Genomic DNA, 17,764 nt, shown 5'->3' on the forward strand with positions numbered 1-17,764 from the left:
TTACATAGCGTGTTTGTCTCCAGTGGACTTCCCTGCTGGCTCAGATGGTAAAGAATCTGCCAGCAATGCAGGAGACCTGGGCTCATTCTCTGTGTTAGAGAAGGGAATGACTACCCACTCCAGTATCCCTGCCGGAAAACCATACGGACAGAGGAGCCTAACGGGCTACAGTCCATGGGGTCACAAAGAGTCAGACATGACTGAGCAACTAACACTTTCACTCCAGGCATGAAAAGAATGTTATTGATAAAAAGCAGAGATATTAAATAATCTGGCATTTCTTTCACCAGTAAACTTAATAAATTCATGTATTTGTCACTGACTGAACCCATTGATTATACCTTCTGAATTCTACACAGAGTTCTGAATTCTACTGATACTTCAGTTACCTGACTAGGTGCCTTGCACCACTAGTATTTTTTTCTTTTCTTTTCTAAAATTCAGCCATTTTGACTTTTTTCTTCCTAGACTTGCGTTTCAATGTTGATTGAAGAGTGTAGGGCTGTAACTTCATCTTTCCACACTCATTTTATTTCTCAAATTCTGCTGCCCTCCCTCCAGAGGCATCACTGCACGTCTTATGGTCATGTGCTGTCATCTCTTCACTTCATACCTTTCTGTCACTGTCTACTCTTCCATTTTCCTTCTTTTAGCTGCTTTACTTCTGGCTTCTTCTCTGAGTAGAGAGAAGATTTTCTGGGTCTGCTAGAACATTTCTAATTCTTTTACAGACTCACATTGTCAAACTGTGGTATAAGACTAGATAATGTCAAACGTTATGTGAGACTAAGACAATTTTCTTTCCATTGTAATGTGTCAGAGCTTAAATTTAATCATAAAATCATTGCTGAATATACAAATAGTTTGATGTCTTTGATTAACACATTTTGTTTTAAAGAGCATAAGATTCATTTGATAGAAGAAAATGCAATGCAGTTGAAATTAGGTAGCAATTTCTGTTTCCTGAAAACTGGTGTGGATAGGTAAGAGTGTTACACACAGGACATGCCAAGAGTCACATAAACCAACCAACACCCATGAATATATTAGATTTCTTAACATTCAAAGAACGAAATTGTGCATGGAGTTCTGTGAATTTCACCTGCCTAATGAGGACAAGTCAAATGAAAAATAAGAAAAATATCCAACCGTTGAGAGAGAAGGAAAGAGAGACGATGAGTAAATGGATCTGTCTAAAAAGGAAAAGAATGCAGTGAAAATCAACCACTGAAAAACAAAGAACATTTGGAAACCTAAATATGATTTAGAATTACTTTTAATAAACACTGATTTCTGAAGATGATTTTTTAAAACTGACAATGGTTTCTGGTAGTGTGAATAAAGAAAGATGTCCTTTCTTCAGATAGAGAAGATGTATTTGAAAAGTCTGAAAAGCGTGGGGAACACGTGCAGGCCAAATTGACAGCAGGGTCGTACGACAGGGTGAGCATCAGGTCCGAAGAGATTCCTTATTTCACGCTTGGTAAGACATTTCATTTCTCTGCATAAAAATTTGCGACTCTGCGTGACTCGCCCTGTAATAGCTTCCTCTGTCCTTGATGCATGGTTACCTTGGGTCTGTACATGAGTTCGTGGGAGTGTTGTTAATAAGATTAGTCAGTAAGTCAGTCAGCCGCCACCTGGGGCTTGAACATCGGTAGGGAACATGGTGCCTTCTAGAAGTTTCCCCACCTACAGCAGAGACCCAAGGCAATCCATAGAACAGGGAAATTCAGCTCCCTCGCTCAGCCGTCACTCGAGGCGGGAGGCCAGAGGGCCGCTCTGTGTGGAGCGCTGTTCAGCAGACGTGCACTGAATCGTGGTGTCTCTGTTTTAGGAAAAATTTGGCGTAAGATGAAAGACAAAATTAGAAACAAAATATCTTACGAATTAATCTCCTTGATCTTGACATTGAAAAACTGAATACAAGGAAAGGAAAGAACGCCTTCCCAAACAACAAATAAATCCTTAACTAGAACACTTGGAATAAGCTTCACCTGGCACTACCTTGGACCAAGCCACTTAGATGCTAAAGGATCAGGAGTAAACCCTATAATTAATTTTATGGAGTAATTAAAATTTCAGAGCAGAAAATCAGATACTCCATATGGAAATTACTATTTGTTCTCTGAGGTATAAAATTTAAATATTTTTCTAAATTACAGTTTGGAAGCAAGTTTTCTGTTTAGAGATTGTTTCCAAACCAGACAGCCATCACCGCTGTGGACGGCTGAGCCGTGTTCGCCGACCAGCTCACGTTCTCCAACAAAATAAGTTCACTTAGAGATTGTTTCCAAACAGAGAGCCATCACAGCTGTGGACAGCTGGGCCGTGTTCCTGGCCGACCAGTTCAAGTTCAAGTTCTCCAACAAAATAAGGTCACCTCCACTTGATTGGATTGAAGGGCTTCCCTTGTGGCTCAGCTGGCAAAAATCTGCTTGCAATGTGGGATTCAGGGAGGCCTGGGTTTGGTCCCTGGGTTGGGAAGATCCCCTGGAGAAGGGAAAGACTACCCACTCCAGTGTTCTGGCCTGAGGAATTCCATGGACTGTAGAGTCTGTGGGATCGCAAAGAGTTCGACAGGACTGAGAGGGTTTCACTTTCACATTGGATTTAAAAGGTTAAAGCTTTCATCAAGCTATTGGACTCTGCTCCCTGCTTTGAAAAATAAACCACTTTTATTTTTATTTTTATTTTTTTTTGCAATGTGGGATCTCAGCTCCCTGACCAGGGATCGAACCCACACCCTCTGCACCTCTGCACTGGGAGTGTGGGGTTTCACCCACTGGACTGCCAGGTAGGTCCAGTGTTGTCCCGGGTTGGATCATACTTCCCAAATGCCTATTATGCAGTAGCAGAAAGTGGGCGTGGCCACCTATTGACACGATGTCAGTCATTCAGTTCAGTCACTCAGTCATGTGAGACTCTTTGCGACCCCACGGACTGCAGCACGCAGGCCTCCCCGCCCATCACCAACTCCCACAGTTTACTCGAACTCATGTCCATTGAGTCGGTGATGCCATCCAACCATCTCATCCTCTGTCGTCCCTTTCTCCTCCTGCCCTCAATCTTTCCCAGCATCAAGGTCTTTTCCAGTGAGTCAGTTCTTCACATCAGGTGGCCAAGGTATTGGAGTTTCAGCTGTAGCATCAGTCCTTCCAATGAATGCTCAGGACTGCTCTCCTTTAGGATGGACTGGTTGGATCTCCTTGCAGTCCAAGGGACTCTCAACAGTCTTCTCCAACACCCCAGTTCAAAAGCATCGATTATTCGGTGCTCAGCTTTCTTCACAGTTCAACTCTCATATCCATACATGATTACTGCAAAAACCATAGCTTTGACTAGATGGACCTTTGTTGGCAAAGTAATGTCTCTGCTTTTTAATATGCTATCAAGGTTGGTCCTAACGTTTCTTCCAAGGAGTAAGTGTCTTTTAATTTCATGGCTGCAGTCACTATCTGCAGTGATTTTGGAGCCCAAACAAATAAAGTCTGTTATTGTTTCCATTGTTTCCCCATGTATTTGCCATGAAGTGATGGGACCAGATGCCATGATCTTAGTTTTCTGAATGTTGAGCTTTAAGCCAACTTTTTCACTCTCCTCTTTTACTTTCATCAAGAGGCTGTTTAGTTCTTCTTCACTTTTTGCCATAAGGGTGGTGTCATCTGCATATCTGAGGTATTGATATTTCTCCTGGCAATCTTGATTCCAGCTGGTGCTTCATCCAGCCCAGCGTTTCTCATGATGTACTCTGCATAGAAGTTAAATAAGCAGGGTGACAATATACAGCCTTGACATACTCCTTTCCCAATTAGGAACCAGTCTGTTGTTCCATGTCCAGTTCTAACTGTTGCTTCCTGACATGCACACAGATTTCCCAGGAGGCAGGTCAGATGGTCTGGTATTCCCATCTCTTTCAGAATTGTCCACAGTTTGTTGTGATCCACACAGTCAAAGGGTTTGGCATAGTCAATAAAGCAGAAGTAGATTTTTTTCTGGAACTCTCTTGCATTTTTGATGATCCAATGGATGTTGGCAATTTGATCTCTGGTTCCTCTGCCTTTTCTAAATCCAGCTTGAGCATCTGGAGGTTCATGGTTCACATACTGTTGAAGCCTGGCTTGGAGAATTTTGAGCATTACTTTACTAGCATGTGAGATGAGTGCAATTGTGAGGTAGTTTGAGCATTCTTTGGCATTGCCTTTCTTTGGGATTGGAATGAAAACTGACCTTTTCCAGTCCTGGGGCCACTGCTGAGTTTTCCAAATGTGCTGGCATGTTGAGGGCAGCACTGTCACAAACTGTGTCAGCAAACCAAAGGTACCAAACCGAAGCATGTGGCTGCAGGAGGGTGGGATGTGAAGCTTGGGTGAACCATCTGCAGCAGAAAGGACACCCAAGCCACTGTCCTCTATGTCAAAACCACATTGTCTGTATACTGGACAATGGCAGTATATACTAGACAAATAGCATATGGAGTTGAAGAAGAATAATTTGCCAATGAAAGGTGAAGTTTTGCTTTTTATCCTACTGCCATTGACTGGTGCAAAATTTTCCTTTCTTTTTTTTAGACAAGTTTCAAAACCATGCAATGAGTGTACGCGCACCCTTCATCCACATTTGTCAGTGTCGGCATTTTGAGACATATGCTATCTGTTTATCTACGTTTCCTGAACTATTTAAATATAAGTTGCAAACACCATGACACATTTATCTAAATCCTTTAATATGCATGAGAATAAGGACATTTTCCCTCAAAGTCAACACCATATTCACACTGAGAAAATTAACTCTAATTACATGTATCATATAAAGTACAGTAACATTTTGATTTTCTCAAGGTGTTCACCCTGCGTTTGGTGGTGTCTCATTAATCTTTTTATTATGGATCTGTCCCCAAATTTTTGTATTTTTGTGTGTGTGACTTTGACTTTTTCTGAAGGGTCTAGAGCAATGGTCCTGTTTAAAGTCCCCCATCTTGGTTGTTTAAATTTTTCCTCACAGTAGATTCGGGTTAAACATTTTGGCATTTCGGCAAGATTATTACACGGGCGACGTGCACACTGTGCGGTGTTGGCAGTGCAGGGCGTCCAGTTGTCCGCTTGCGGAGCTGAGTGAAGCCTGATCACCGTGTGAAGATGCTGACGGCCTCTCTACAGCATTTTGTGCATAACCCGCGGGGCGATACTCTGAGACAGCGAGTATACTCTTCCCCAGCATCAAGTGGTTTTAATACTTGCTGAAGATGCTTTCTGGAAACAACTCCATTTAAGATTAAAAATCATAAAGCCGTATCTTAAAATTCTACCCTGAGACTTCCCTGACGATCTAGTCGTTAAGACTCTGCGCATCCACTGCAGGGGGTGTGTGTTTGCTCGTTGTTTGGGGAGCTAAGATCCTGTATGCTGAGAAGCAGGGACAAAAAATATTCTACCCTTCCTCCTGGTTTATGTAGCCAGCGTTCTTCTAAATACAGTATTTTTTCTCTTCAATTTGTACCTTTAAAAAATTAATTTAAGATATTCCATTTGTTAGCTTTTTCTCATTTATCATGTAAAAATTGCCCCAAATCTGGTCACTGAAAGCCCCTACAAGTCAGGTCCCAAGTCCTTTTGACAGAGTCAGCAAGGTAGCCCACAGAAGGAAATGGCAACCCACTCCAGTATCCTTGCCTGGGAAATCCCATGGATGGAGGAACCTGATGGGCTATAGTCCACGGGGTTGCAAAACAGTAGAGCGTGACTTAGCAACTAAACAACAACAGCAACATTGTGCTCTGAGGCCCAGCGAGATATCCTAGGCTTATCGTCATGTTCCTGGAATCAGCCAATTCTTTGAAATCTCTAGTTTCTGTTCATAGAGAATGATATTTAGAAAACAAAATTTGGGTACCCGGAGTGCTCCTGGCTTTACGGATGCCTTCATTTATAAGACTTTTCAGTAAGCAGAGATAGAAAATCAGTATAATACAGTAAATATGATATATTCACGTTATTGGCACTGATTCACAACTGAAATCAGCTCCCAAATCACTGCAGATGGTGACTGCAGCCATGAAATTAAAAGACGCTTACTCCTTGGAAGAAAAGCTATGACCAACCTAGACACCATATTAAAAAGCAGAGACAATACTTTGCCAACAAATGTCTGTCTAGTCAAAGCTATGGTTTTTCCAGTAGTCATGTATGGATGTGAGAACTGGACTATAAAAAAAGCTGAGCTTCTGAATTGATGCTTCTGAACTGTGGTGTTGGAGGAGACTCTTGAGAGTTCCTTGGACTGCAAGCAGATCCAACCAGTTCATCCTAAAGGAAATCAGTCTTGAATATTCTTTGGAAGGACTGATGCTGATGCTGAAGCTCCAATACTTTGGCCACCTGATGCGAATAACTGACTCATTTGAAAGGACTCTGATGCTGGGAAAGATTGAAGGTGGGAGGAGAACAGGACGACAGAGGATGACATGGCTGGATGGCATCACTGACTCGATGGACGTGAGTTTGGTGAACTCCGAGAGTTGGTGATGGACAGGGAGGCCTGGCCTGCTGCAGTCCCCGGGGTCGCAGAGTTGGACACGGCTGAGTGCCTGAGCTGACTGACAGCTGAGGTGCAGCCCTGCGGGTGCCTGCCTCGCCTGCCCCCTTTCCGGTTTCAGATGCTTCTCTCGCAGTGAGTACTCTTGCCTGGAAAGCCTCATGGACGGAGGAGCCTGGTGGGCTGCAGTCCATGGGGTCGTGAAGAGTTGGACACGACTGAGCGAGTTCCCTTTCACTCCCGCAGTGAAAAGGCCTGATTCTCAAAAACATCAATGTTTATTCACTTCCTACAATACATAAAAAAATGCTTTAGCATCGATGTTGAACTGTTTTGACAAGAGGCCACGTTCAGTGAGCTCTCACCGCCCCCTAGTGTTTTCCTTGGTGTTTCTGTAGCTTCTAAACTGTTATTCATAAAGTGTTGCCTGCTCTAGGTTCAGACTTTCTCTGCCGCAACACTGCTGACGCTGTGCGCCTGGAGATTCTTTGCTGTGAGGAGCTACACTGTGGGTTGAAAGATGTATAGATGTATATCAGCACCTACTGCCTCTTACCTCCTAGGCATGAATGGCGGTACTTCCTCAAGCTGTGACTGTCCAGAATGTCATCGCTAATACCCCCTGGGGCCAAAATCACCCCTGGTTGAGAACCACCAGTCTATCTAGACATGAAGCAGAAAGGAACTATTGCAAATACTTTCTAAGCATAAACGTCTAACTTAAATTTGGAACTTCTGTGGAGGTCCAGTGGTTGACTCCATGCTTCCACTTCAAGGGGATGGGTTCTGTCCTTGATCGGGGAACTAAGATCCCACATACCACATGGCAGGGCCAAAATAAAGGCTAACTTTCTGATTAAAACACCTAAGCCATTACTAGAATTTTTCAGTTTGATTTATTTAATGATGTTTTCCAAAGTGTCCGGGACTGTAGAATTTGTTACTGTTTATCTGAGCAACTGCTATAAACATTTCAAATAGAATAATATTGAAATAAAAAAATAGCTGAAGAATATGGACAAGCCCTAAGTGCATCATTTCAGCAAGATAGGTGAGCTTGGCAGGGCTGTTTTCTGTTGTGCTCTGTGTTTGATCTGTCATTGATTATCTTCCCAATCAGTGTCAGTTTGACTAATCTGCATCAGGGTACCTGTGAAATTGATTGATTCCCAGTCGTGCTGTGTGCTAAGTCGCTTCAGTAGCGTCCCGACTCTTTGTGACCCTATGAACTGTGGCCCACCAGGCTCTTCTGTTCATGGGATTCTCCAGGCAAGAATACTGGAGTGTGTTGCCGTGCCCTCCTCCAGAGAATCTTCCCGACCCAGGGATGGAAACTGCGTCTCTTACATCTCCTGCACTGGCAGGCGGGTTCTTTTCTGTTAGTGCCACCTGGGAAGCCCAGTGACTCCTAAGTCAGTCTTACTGTCTATCACAGCAGGGGGCCTCTGGGATCCTGCTCCAGCTCCATGCTGTCGTGCTGATGGATGCCCAATGGCAAAAGTAACCGAGCAATTTAATTAATCAACTTGAATGTCAACTTGAACTTTCTTCGCCTCTTTCTGCCTCATCTATTCTAAACTCTGTAGACGCTGTCCTCTAACTGCAAGCCAGAACTAAGAGTGGTAGGTCGCTGACAATCTAAAGCTGCTGCTTTGGACATTTTATGTCCCAATGCATAGGCTGGTTCATACTCTCAACACTCACCGAGGGACTGCGGCGTGGAGACCACGGGGCTGTGCCCAGCGGCAGACTGGCCTCTGCTGTTGGCTGTGTTGCTCAGTTGCTCTGTGTGTCTGAGTCTGCAGCCCATGGGCTGCTTGTATGGGGCTTCCCTGTCCTTCACTGTCTCCCCCGGAGCTTGCTCAGACTCATGTCCATCAAGTTGATGATGTCATCCAACCATCTCAACGGAAGCTCCTAAATTTAAATTTCAGTCTCGGTGGACATGTCTTAGTTGCTTTGGGATATAAGCGTTATCCCCCAAATCATGTATCAGGCCATCTTTATGGTAATCAGAATCTCTGACATTTCCTCCTAAATTTTTAGTTAATGACAATGCCATCTTTGCTTCACAGTAGAAGGAATGGAAGTACTACCAAGTTTGGGACTTTTTGAAGAAGGGAATAAAGAGATGGAGTTCGTTGAAGGCAAGGCCCCTGACTCATGAATCAGGGTATTGGAGGCATGGCTGGGATGTCATTTTTTTTTAAATTTGATCATCTTTATTGTTTCATATCATTCTTTTTGAGTCTAATATAGGCTCTGATGTCTGTCTTTCTTTACCCTCTGCCTTATTTCATGTCGTTTTAGACCATGCAAAAGTTTTAATTATCTAAGTGTGGGATGTCATTCCTGATAGGCATTTCCCTGTTCAAGGATCTGTGTTATTCAGGGTCTCAGTCGTTTCCAAATTCCATTACTTGCACTTTAGGATGGAAATGTTCACTGGAAGGACTGATGTTGAAGCTGAAACTCCAATACTTGGGCCACCTGCTGCAAAGAGCTGGCTCATTGGAAAAGGCCCTGAAGCTGGGAAAGATTGAAGGCAGGAGGAGAAGGGGGTGACAGAGGATGAGATGGTTGGATGGCATCACTGACTCAATGGACCTGAGTTTGAGCAAACTATGGGAGACAGTGAAGCACAGGGCAGCCTGGTGTCTTGCAGTCCATGCTGTCTCAAAGAGATGGACACGATTTAGCAACTGAACAACAGAATGGAAATCACATTAAAGCACACCGATTTTTGATTTGATGTGAGTTAAGTAAATCACATATGTGCGTGTGCACACGCTCGCGCGCACGCACACACACACACACACACACACACACACACACCCCAGAGGCACAGGTTTGCTTCAAGAAGATGAACCAATGTATTTACCAACTTGAATTATTTTTCTGGGGCAAGCCTGACCTCTAGAGGACAGGTGCTGTGTGTGAAAGGAGCATCAAGAGCTAATGCCAGGTGCTAGTATGTTACTGGTTTCAAATCGGAAAAGGAGTACATCAAGGCTGTATACTGTCACCCTGCTTGTTTAATTTCTATGCAGAGTGCATCATGAGAAACGCTGGGCTGAATGAAGCACAAGCTGGAATCAAGATGGCCGGGAGAAATATCAATAACCTCAGATATGCAGATGACACCACCCTTAGGGCAAAAAGCTAAGAAGAATTAAAGAGCCTCTTGATGAAAGTGAAAGAGGAGAGCGAAAAAGTTGGCTTAAAACTCAACATTCAGAAAACTAAGATCATGGCATCTCGTCCAATCACTTCATGGCAAATAGATGTGGAAACAGTGGAAACAGTGACAGGCTATTTTTCACTGCAGATGGTGACTGCAGCCATGAGATTAAAAGATGCTTGCTCCTTGGAAGAAAAGTTATGACCAACCTAGACAGCATATTAAAGAGCAGAGACATTACTTTGCCAACAAAGGACTGTCTAGTCAAAGCTATGGTTTTTCCAGTAGTCATGTATGGATGTGTGAGTTGGACTATAAAGAAAGCTGAGCGCCAAAGAATTGATGACTTTTAAACTGTGGTGTTGGAGAAGACTCTTGAGAGTCCCTTGGACAGACAAGAGATCAAACCAGTCCATCCTAAAGGAAATCAGTCCTGAATATTCATTGGAAGGACTGATGCTGAAGCTGAAACTCCAGTACTTTGGCCACCTGATGCAGAGGACTGACCTATTGGCAAAGACCCAGATGCCAGGAAAGATTGAAGGCAGGAAGAGAAAGGGACGACAGAGGATGAGATGGTTGGATGGCATCACCGACTCAGTGGACATGGAGTTAACTCCGGGAGTCGGTGATGGACGGGGAGGCCTGGTGTGCCGCAGTCCATGCAGTCGCAGAGTCCGACACGGTGGAGCGACTGAGCTGAGCTGAGTGAGTCATGAGTATGGAGGTGGTTTAAGGAGTCAGACAAATGCTGCTGTGAATGCAAACTCTTAATTCTGCACCAAGTAGCTTGAACAAAACTCCATATCTCCATGGTTGCAAATGTGTATTTTTCAACTTTATTGACATAATTATATAAGCTTCACATATATAAAGTGAACCATTTGATGTTTGACAATTGTGCATACACCAGAAACTCCAGATACTAAACATTTCCATCACCTTCTAAATTTCCTCATCCCCTTTTGTGGTCCACCCTGCCTCTATCCCCAGCATGCATAACCACTAATTTGCCTTTATAAATGAGTTAGCATTTTCTAGATTATGGTCATTAATGAAATGGTAGACTATCCACTCTTTTGTGTCTTCCTTTTATTCAAACTAATGATTTTGAGATTCATCTAAAGTTGTATGGTCAATGATTTGTCTCTTGTTGAACAGTATTACATGATAGAGTTATATCATATTTTGCTTAACTTGAGGTGGATCATAGATCTTTGTGTGCAAGTTAAAACTTCTAGAGAAAAATATAGGATAAAATTTTGTAATCTTAGGGTAGGCAAAGCTTTCGTAGAATACCAACTGAACAAATAGCAAAGGAACAAAATATAATTGGACTTTATCAGTGTTAAAAAATGGTTGCTCTTTGAAAGAAGTTACTAAGAAAGCAAAAAGGCAAGTCACAGAGAGGGAGAAAAATATTTGTACACGTATATTAGATAAAGGACTTGTATTCAAATTAATAATTAAAGACAAACACTCCATTTTTTATTGAAACATACTTGATTTACAATGTTGTCTTAAATTTTCTGTACAGCAAAGGGTCTGTTTCTGTTTCATAGAAGTTCATTTGCAAACACTCAATGTTTTAAAAAATAGCAGACATTTCACACAAAAAAAGAACCAAGTGACCAGTAGGACAGGATATGAAAAGATGATGAACATCAATAGTCCTCAGGGACAGGATAAAAGTATATTGAAAAACTTCAAAAATTGGATTACATCATATAATTGATGAGCTTGCAACACAAGTGCTCCTTTATATGGAAACTTATAGAAGCTAATATTATATGCATACTTTTAGAAGCTAATATTTCTTGAGTACTAAGGTTTCACAGTGTTCTAAACACTTTGCAGGCATTATTTCGTTTAATCCTCACAAAACCCTCTGAAAAGGGTGCTATAATTCAATCCATCTTCAGTTCAGTTCAGTTCAGTCACTCAGTTGTGTCTGACTCTTTGCGACCCCATGAATCGCAGCACACCAGGCCTCCCTGTTCATCACCATCTCCCGGAGTTCACTCAGACTCACGTCCATCGAGTCTGTGATGCCATCCAGCCATCTCATCCTCAGTCGTCCCCTTCTCCTCCTGCCCCCAATCCCTCCCAGCATCAGAGTCTTTTCCAATGAGTCAACTCTTCGCATGAGGTGGCCAAAGTACTGGAGTTTCAGCTTTAGCATCATTCCTTCCAAAGAAATCCCAGGGTTGATCTCCTTCAGAATGGACTGGTTGGATCTCCTTGCAGTCCAAGGGACCCTCAAGAGTCTTCTCCAACACCACAGTTCAAAAGCATCAATTCTTCAGCACTCAGCCTTCTTCACAGTCCAACTCTCACATCCATACATGACCACAGGAAAAACCACAGCCTTGACTAGACGGACCTTAGTCAGCAAAGTAATATATCTGCTTTTGAATATGCTATCTAGGTTGGTCATAACTTTTCTTCCAAGGAGTAAGCCTCTTTTAATTTCATGGCTGCAGTCACCATCTGCAGTGATTTTGGAGCCCAGAAAATAAAGTCTGACACTGTTTCCACTGCTTCTCCATCTATTTGCCATGAAGTGATGGGACCGATGCCATAATCTTCGTTTTCTGAATGTTGAGCTTTAAGCCAACTTTTTTACTCTCCTCTTTCACTTTCGTCAAGAGATCCATCTTCACAGGTTAGTAAATTGAAGGTCAGGGAGTTTAAGTTACTTGTTCCTAGTCCCATGGCTAGTAAGTGGCAAGACCAGGCTAGGAATTCACTCTCTACTTCTATAGCCCATGGATTTAAATATCTTGCTGTTCTTTTACTTTACATTGATGGTGAATCTTCGTTGGATATCATCTGAGAACACAGGACCTTCCCTGAGTTCTACTAGCAACTTATTTCATTACATTTTGTGGGTCACTAAATAAGTCACCAAGAGTTAAACTTTAAAACCTAGTAGATATAATATATAAATGTGAGTTCCCTTTTGTTCATCTATTTTGAGACTTGTTTCAAATTTCCAAAATAAATATTGAAAATCATACAGTCTAATTGAAGCCACATTTTACTCATCACTTCTTTCGTTCAATATTTTAAAGTCTGTATTGGATCTGTTACAAGATTGTTCCTGCTGTTCATCGTCTGATTATGTGGCCCTGAGGCAAGTGGGTCTCAGCTCCTCAACCAGGCATCAGACCCGCTGCACTGAAAGGTGGAGCCGCAGCCCCTGGACTGTCCGGAACTACCCCCAGTCAGCTTGTAATAGCCGTCTATGGTGCTAAATCCTTTGAATGCTGATGTTCTTTATTTACCAGTGGTCCTAAACCAGGAGTGGTTCTGCCTCCCAGGTCACCCTGGGCAATATCCAGAGATATTTTGTCAGATTTGTGGGGAGAGCTGCTAGGGCCTGGAGGCCAGGAGTGCTCCTTACCATCAGGGACAGTCCAGCCCAGACCCAAACAGTGCCAAGACTAGCAAACCCTGCTCTGGACACACACCCAGGACTCTTCCTTATTGACATCAGCTGAGACCAGTGGTCATGTATGGATGTGAGAGTTGGACTATAAAGAAAGCTGAGTGCAGAAGAGTTGATGCTTTTGAACTGGGGTGTTGGAGAAGACTGTTGAGAGTCCCTTGGACTGCAAGGAGATCCAACCAGCCCATCCTAAAGGAGATCAATCCTGGGTGTTCATTGGAAGGACTGATGTTGAAGCTGAAACTCCAATACTTTGGCCACCTGATGCGAAGAGCTGACTCATTGGAAAAGACCCTGATGGCTGGGAAAGATTGAGGACAGGAGGAGAAGGGGATGATAGAGGATGAGATGGTTGGATGGCATCACCGACTCAATGGACATGGGTTTGCATAAACTCTGAGAGTTGGTGATGGACAGGGAGGCCTGTGGTTCATGAGGTGGACATGACTGAGCGACTGAACTGAAATGAGAATAGTGAGAGGCTATACGAATTAAAAGAGGAAAAAGACGTGGTCCCAGTTATCACATAGAATCCAATCCAGTGGAGGAAATAATGAAAACACCACCCCCAGCCTATGCTAGGAACAGCATAATGTCATGGAAGAAAGAGTAGAGTACTTTAAGTCTTCAGTCGAGGGGAGGAGAAGCAGATAAGCCAGTTGGGAAAAGCCAAGAAATGCTCTGTGAGGGTCAAGCGTGAAAATACCCTTCTTCCTGAATGAGAATGAAACTTGGCTTCTCCGTGGTTGGTGAGAAAAGACAATTCTTGGTTGACAAACATCCTCCACATTTTAATACAGAGACACCGTCAGGACAGGCTGAAATTGTTTAAAGAGACTTAAGTAAGAGTGGTGTGCTGTGCTAATTCACATCCACCTCTTTGTGAGCCCATGGACTGATGCCTGCCAGGCTCCTCTGTCCGCGGGATTCTCCAGGTAAGAATACTGGAGTGGGTTGTCATTTCCCACGTCAAGGGGTCTCCTTGATGCACGGATCAACACCATTTCTCTTGCATCCCCTGCCCTGGCAGGCGGGTTCTTCACCGCCAGCACCGCCTGGAGAGCCTCCCAAATGAGTGGTGGCACCAACTAAACAAAGCACCGGGGAGGTGGGCCATGTGCTGCACGGTGCGCTTGCTCTCTGAGCTCAGAGGCACGTCCCACGCTGATCTCGGCCCCTTCCCTCCCTAACCCTGACCCTAACCGTCACCTGCTATCCCCAATGCATGAATCCAAGGGCCTAAACATCTTCAACTCTGTGCCCAGTTTTGACCCTTGCTAACTGTGTTCAGTTCAGTTCAGTCACTGTTTGCGACCCCGTGGACTGCAGCATACAAGGCCTCCCTGTCCATCACCAACTCCCAGAGCTTGCTCAAACTCAGTCCATCTAGTCAGTGATGCCATCCAACCATCTCATCCTCTGTCGTCCTCTCTCCTCCTGCCCTCAATCTTTCCCAGCATCAGGGTCTTTTCCAATATGCCAGCTCTTCGCACCAGGTGGCCAAGGTATTGGAGTTTCAGCTTTAACATCAGTCCTTCCAATGAATATTCAGGATTGATTGCCTTTAGGAAGAACTGGTTTGATCTCCTGTCTGTCCAAGGGACTCTCAAGAGCCTTCTCTAACACCACAGCTCAAAAGCATCAATTCTTCGGTCTCAGCCTTCTTTATGGTCCAGCTTTCACAACCATACATGACTACTGGAAAAGTAATAGGTTTGACATAGCTAACTGTGTAACCCTCAGTAAATGCCTTAAAATCTTTAAGCTTCGGTTTTCTCCTCTATGAACGGGAGTAGTAACAGTACATATGCAGAAGATTATTGTGTACCTTCAATTAGATAATACGTGCACATTGCTTTCTACTGTGAACGCACATGGTAGATACTCAGAGGCTGTCACTTTGGTGTATTATTGTTGTTAATTTAATCAAAGCTTGTGCTCCTTTTACTGAAAAAAGTTTTACAAAACTAGGGGAGCACATATGAGGTGGTTATGCTGGCCCAGCAATGATGGAAGAGGGCTGCAGGCTTAGGAAGGAGAAAAGAAGAAATGAAATGGTTCCTGAAGGGTGCACAGAGAAGATACTGGAATGGAGGTGCAAAAAATGTGGAGGATAGCTTTGGGTAGGAGGAGGGCTTGAGTCAGTATGTTGAAAAATAACTCAATGGAATTGAATTTACTTAGCATTCACTGAAGGCCTGCTTAACTCAAAGCAAAGATAAATCTGTTTTTACTGTAAGGTCATTGCCCAAAGAACAAGACAGACATGTAAATTCATACCGGTTTGAATTTGGAGTGGAGAATCCAAATGTGTGTGGTGAGGAGTTAGGGGACATTATCATCCCAGGAAATGGTATAAAATATAAAAAAGAAACAGCAGGAAGAACTAGAATCCAGGTGGGAAAATCTGTATTTAAAAAAAAAAACAACCTGAAAAGTGAAATTTACCAATTGCCAGAATGAATGAAGGGCAAAAACAAGTATGAAAACTGAGAGGGAGGCGTAAATATGTCTCAACAAGTTGGGAGGAACTGGGTGGGGTAGGGAGAGGCCGATAGTTTGGCAGCTGTTTGTGCTCATGGAAGACTTTATGACAAATAGCATCACACTTTTAGATTAATACAATATTCCTTTTCATTTTAAGCTAACTTTTAAATTTATAATATTTTTACTGAATAAAGTGAATAAATTTAATGGAAGGTTTATTACTGAGTGATTGTTCACAATCTTCCACCCCTGCTTCCTTCTCTTTCTTTGCTTCAGTTTTGTAGGGAGTTTTGTTGCTTGGCTTCCAGATAGGGAAAGTTGACTAATGCATGTCACAAAGAGGAAATGACAAGAAGCCAGAGGGTAAATTAACTGATGTAATCAAGGGCTAAGCAAAGGGAGGGAGAGAGAAAGCAGGGTGAATCGCAGAGTGAGGACTTCCAAAGGTCTGAGGGGATGTGAGTAGAGAGAGATGGAAACTGGGAACGAAGAGCAAAGCCCAGAGTGAGAGGGAGATGCTGCGGGCAGGGCCAGTGCTGGGAGAGCTGCAAGGGATTTACAAGATGGCGCTATGGGTTCCCAAGTGGAGACCCTCTAGTGTTCTTCCAAGAGACAGAAGTAAAGGGTGGAATTGCTTCTTGATCACTTCTGGTTGCTGCCTATCTGGACAAAAGTCCACTGTAGGCTACGCATGTCCTTTACCCATGTGGAACTCAAGTGAGCTTTATCTGGGTGATACTGATAAATGGAATATTTCCTACCATCAGTTCAGTCGCTCAGTCGTGTCTGACTCTTTGTGACCCCATGGACATAAGGCTTTCCTGTCCATCACCAATTGCTGGAGCTTGCTCAAACTCATGTCCATCGAGTTGGTGATGCCATCCAACCATCTCATATCAGTGAACAAAGAATGTCACAATCATCAGTGATTGTAGCCGCCAGAGAAGGTGAGCTAGGGAGCCCTAGAGAAACTCAGGAAGGAGAGAATACCTGCCATCTAGCAGTCATCAGGCAGCCACTCTCCACAGCGAGTCCCGAGGAAACTCGGGATGTGAGAACACAGGATCCTGGCCCCAGATAGCTGAGATGCATATTAAAGGAATGATTTCAGTGAGTCCAGACTCTTGCATCTTTCCACACCTAGAAAAGTGCTAAACTCCTTAACTTGGGATATCTGGTTTTCTTTAATTTACAATAATCTTTTGACATTCAAACTACCTGCCCTTTGTTGCCAAACCTCTATATAATCTGTCCTTCCCCTCAGTGCCTCCTCAGAGCAATTCTTTCTGGGTTAAGTAAGATGCTGCCTCCCAGGCTCAAAGTCCTAAAAATTCCTGCTGAATAAAACGTAACTGTCAACTTTTATGTTGTGAAAACTTTTTTAAATTTCACAATACCATTCACTTTTACTTCCATTTCTTCTTTTGCTATGCAGTCATTTAAAAAAAAAAACATAAAAAAACCAGATGTGTAGGCATTAACTTCAAAATGGTCTGTGTCAAATAACTTCCCTTAGAATGATTATGCTTCCTACCACATGCACATTTGCTGGGCCTGAATTCCAAAAGTGTTGCAAGAATACGTGCACAGCTGGGTTGCCCCACGACACAGCAGCTACGTGATGTGTTGCCATTACGAATCTGCACGAAATGGGCTTTGCGTGTGGAGGGGTCTTCCTGTCTTTCCTCATGATCAGAAACTTATCATCAGGGAGGAGCTGCTGGGTCAGCACTCAGGGTGGATGTGGTGATGACCAGATGCTCTGGAGCTCTTTCCTGGAGCAGGCCTGGAGGGTGGGAGCAAAGGTACCGACCACCAAGTCTTCAGCACAGACCTCTGTTAAAGGGCCGGGGTCTGGGTATATATGGTGCTGAGCCTTCTGTGCCTCCAGAGATCCTCAGCTATCATCTGGGTGGCTAGAGGCGAGGAGCTAGTGGCCTGGCCCTGCCTAGGCAGTTGTTCATGTAACAGAGATGAGCCGGTTTTGACTCCATGTTAGATCTTTTTCTTTGATTTGCATGCATGTGTATTAAATTGCTTCAGTAGGGTCTGACTCTTTGAGACCCTATGGACTACAGCCCTCCAGGCTCTTCTGTCCATGGGATTCTCCA

Source organism: Budorcas taxicolor, chromosome 22 (assembly GCF_023091745.1).
Source record: "Budorcas taxicolor isolate Tak-1 chromosome 22, Takin1.1, whole genome shotgun sequence".
Taxonomy (NCBI): Eukaryota; Metazoa; Chordata; class Mammalia; order Artiodactyla; family Bovidae; genus Budorcas; species Budorcas taxicolor.